The following is a 4,457-nucleotide window of genomic DNA, read 5'->3' on the forward strand; positions in this document are numbered from 1 at the left end:
AAAGGTGCCAATACAATTTTTAAGAGTCCATATGTATAGCTAAAGGCTACATAACAAGTAACAATGCCAGATAGGTGATACCTTCTTTTGAGCTGTTGGCCAGAGTGGCCAAAGGGATTCCCAGATAGTAATCCAGCATAGAACTGGGAAATGAACAGCAGACCCCAATCTTATCTGAAGGAATATTGACAACTGATTGCTGCTAGATGAGGAACAGCTGACCCTCCTAAAGCAAAGAACTCTAGATAGGCTGACTAGATTCACCAGAAGGGCAAGTAGTGAGGAATGGCTTGGGGAGGGGGGCGGCAACAACACAGCAGACAGGAGCAAGGATATCAGAGTATAAGGGCTCTAGAGAGGGGAGGGAGGCTATGGGAGGGTGCCATGTGGGAAGTGGGTGTATAGTTGAATAAGATGGTCTGGGATGTTCTGTGTGATATACACACACATACATACACACACAAAATCAACAAATTTAAAAGAATATTATATTTGAGGAGGAAGCATGGAAATCTACCTGATGACTTTATAGACATACACAGGTGTCAAGGATCCAAGTGCAGCCAATTATGACTAGGAATAATCAGATACGTACAGATTAGAGATGCATGCACCAACATCTCAGTGTCAGTAGCAAAAACAATGAGTCTTTCTGCAAGGAACAATATATTCTAAAATGAAATGGAGATCTTTTTTAAAGGTTAAAAACTCATTCAATTTTATGTCTTACAGGGCTTATACTGAGTTCAATATTGTATAACTGTATCAATTCAACTGTGAACCTAGAAACTTGCAGCCACTTGTGAAAGAAATCTACTCTTGCTCTGGAGTGTGTTACTGAATATGTTAAAGCTGTAGTGAAATGCTTCTTCTAATCATGTAGTTATTAAAAATTAAAAAAATGGTTAAAAAATAATATTTCAAAGCATAAAAATTTGTTCCTTAATAATTAGTAGATGTGAAAAACATTACATTGAAATCGACCTGACAACTTTATATCCATACTCAGATGTCAAGGAGCTCAGAAAGTAACTGACTGTCACTAGTAATAATCAGATATATAGAGATTAGAAATGCATGTGCAAACATCTTAACGTCAATTGCATTAAAAAGGAAATTTTCTGTATGAAACTGTGTATTTTAATAATGAAATGGAGATCTTTTTAAAAAATTTTTAAAATTTATTTTTATTTTATGTGTGTGCATGTTTTGCCTGCATGTAGGTAAGTGCGCCCATGTCATGCAATGCCCACAGAGGTCAGAAGATGCTGTCTGATCCCCTAGGACTGGAGTTATGGACAGTTGTTAGCTGCCATGTGGGTGCTGGTATTCAAACCTAGGTCTTCTGCAAGAACAACAAGTGTTCTTAACCCCTGAGCCATCTCTCCAGTCCTGAAATGGAGATCTTTTTAAAAAGTTAAAACCTCATTTAATTTTATGTCTTATAGGGTTTATACTGAGTACAATATTGTATAACTGTAATAATTCAACTGTAAACCTAAAAATTTACAGCCAGTTTCGAAAGAGATGCATCTTAGCTCTGGAAATTGTTATTGAATGTGTCAATGCTGTTGTAATGAAATGCTTCTTCTAAGTATGTGGTTATTAAATAAATAATTTTAAAAATTATAAAATGTTGGCAAATCATTCCAGTGTGCAGGAATATAATCTGTTCCTGTTGAATCAATACCACTTCACAAGCATTGTAAGAAACAAATCATTATTGTGGTCCATTTTTCAGTATGAGGTGTGCTTAGAGCTCATCAGAGTCAAAGATAAGTAGACAATGGTAGATCCCTCTCTCCCCTAGCTGGCTGCTGGTTCTTGCTTGTCTCAGAACTCTTGAGAGTTGGAAAGTTGCAGGCAGTTTGCTCTGCAGCTGTGACTCAACCCGTGATCAGAAAAGGAGGCAGTCTCAAGCCCCAGGCTATTCATTAAATAAGGCTTTGAGTCCTGAACCCAGGGGATGGGGAATCTGGGGAGGGGACTGTGCTAGAAGAGTGTGAAGATTGTAATTCTCAGGAGTGCCAGCCTGCGGGGAAAAGAGGGCAGGAATTTTTCGAGATCAGAGACTTTTAAAACCACTTTCCCAACAAATTAAGATGTCAGACGTTTTGCCCTTTCTTTACTCTGGTGCCCTTTTCTAGAGAATTATGTATTAAAAACTGTTTTGTTTTCCCTAGTCTCTTGAATTTGTTATTACAGAGTGAAGGTCGCTTCTAAAACACTATAGTTTTAGTGACACAGCCATGTATTTTACACAAATTAATATGGTTTTTAAGTTACACTGCTTCCGTCGTTCACAGTGAGTTTCTGCAGCCTTTGCTTCAGAGCAATTTCATCTGTTTGCTCACGCTAGCTCTGCTATTCTGGGAATTCAGTGCATAAAACCACTTCAAATTCTGCCTTACAGAGATTCAAGCTGGGCCTGGGGGTAAAGGAGTGTAACCACAGCGACTGGGAGGAGAATTGCAAGTTCAAGTTTAGCCTGGGCAACTTAGACCTTGTCTCAAAATAAAAAATGAAAAGTGTCTGGTGATACCAGCTCAGCAGCGGAGCACTTGACTAGGTTACGTGAAGTACTTGGTTCAATATCTAGCACCACAAACACATACAAATTTGGCATCTTGATGTTACTGTCATACTGAAATAATTTTTCTCTAAGACTGTTCAGTGAATCATGTATTTGTGAAAGTCCCCATTTATACCTGCTCCTTATTTTAAAGCCTACCTAACCTATGGTTATATATTTTAAATAACAAGTAAATATTTGCCACTTGGGGAAACTGGGAGCCAGAGGTTTCGTACCAGTCTTATTATCATTTCTCTAGAAATATGCTCGCTAGCATGGGGTCCTGAGGCTTCTCTTCACTGAAGGTATTAGTTCTTCACCATCAGCATCTAACTTTCTTGGCTACGTTTCTTTTGCCTTTACTGCTTGCTGAAGCTGGGACCTGCTAGGAGTCCTTCTAGCAGCTGGGGAGGCTTATTCCTTTTACACGATTACTGATTTTTGAGCCAACGCAGCTTTCTTTTCCGTACTGGCAGTTGTAAACAATGCCAATGTCTACCCCAAATTCATGCTCTGAAGTATAGGAATTCATGGTGTCTGATACCTGATAATGTTCTTCAAGTATTTAGGGACAAGCGGCAAAGAGGTAGTAGCTACCTGCCTCTCCTCTAATCAACTATGCCTGTCTTATGCATCTTTGAAAAGCACTTTTACTTGATTTCAATAGAGCAAACATTTATTGAAGATTTACTCTATATTACAGACTGTACTATGAACTTTAAAATTATAATTGCATTTTACCTCACCAGAACCCTATCATTCCAGCATTCCTGTTTCTACCACTTTACAGATGAAGAATATATAGGATCATAGAGGTCCTGTAAGTTATCCAGTGTCACATAGCTAGTAAGTGGCAAAGGCAGGATTCAGAGGTGGTCTCTCTGCCACTGAATCTGCATTTTTACACATCGCACTGCAGCATGTGCGAACGCTGAGCATCCATCCTACCTAGCAATATTATGACTATGCATGATTTCTCTTCTAGAATTAAACAGTCTATAAAGTAAAGTGTTTAACTCAGGGAGAGAAAAGAAATAGGCAAACTAGTCACCAAGTAAAGTTTCATATGGTTAATGTAGAACACAGCAGGCAATTATTACTAGACAATTGTTCACAGCCAAAGAGCACCTGCTTGGAACTGAAGCAGAGCTGGGCCTGGTGCTTGTTCATGAGACTTGGTAAACCCATTTGAAAATGGAACAGGTCAGTGTAGGCAAATTCTCAACTTTGTGCCATGATAATCTGTTGAGGCCTGGGATCATATAGAAATTTCTTGAGTGAAAAAGGGGTTAAAAGCGGGAAAACTTTAAGAAGCCCTGCTCAAAACGGTTGAGACTTTCTAACATCTAGCATCCATTCTTCTACTCTATTCCTATCTTTATGCAGGCTTCTGTCCTGGTACCAGCTACTCAAGACCTGGTCTTACTCCTCTGTCCTCCAACCACATTTTTTCTCTAATAGTGTATTAACTTGGGGCTGGAGAGATGGCTCAACGGTTAAGAGCACTGCTGTTCTTGCAGAGGACCTGGGTTTGACCTAGCACCTACATGGTGGATAACAGCTGTCTGTAACTCTAGAATCCAAAGAAATCCAATGCCTTCTGACTTCCCTGGGCATTGCATGACACGGGCATACTTACACACACGCAGGCAATATGCTCATAAACATAAAATAAAAACAATAAAAATTTAAAAAAGTGTATTAACTCCTTTTCTGTTGTGTATAAAACATGATGACCAAAGCAACTTATAGAAGGAAGAGCTTAATTGGCCTAAGGTTTCAGAGGCAGGAGAGGCACAGAGGCAGAGGCAGCCAGAGCAGAATGCTGAGTGCTCACATCTTCAAGCATGAGCAGGAACAGAGGACATACGGGAAGTGGAGGAAG

Source organism: Nannospalax galili, unplaced genomic scaffold, assembly GCF_000622305.1.
Source record: "Nannospalax galili isolate Female #2095 unplaced genomic scaffold, S.galili_v1.0 scaffold591, whole genome shotgun sequence".
NCBI classification, from domain to species: domain Eukaryota; kingdom Metazoa; phylum Chordata; class Mammalia; order Rodentia; family Spalacidae; genus Nannospalax; species Nannospalax galili.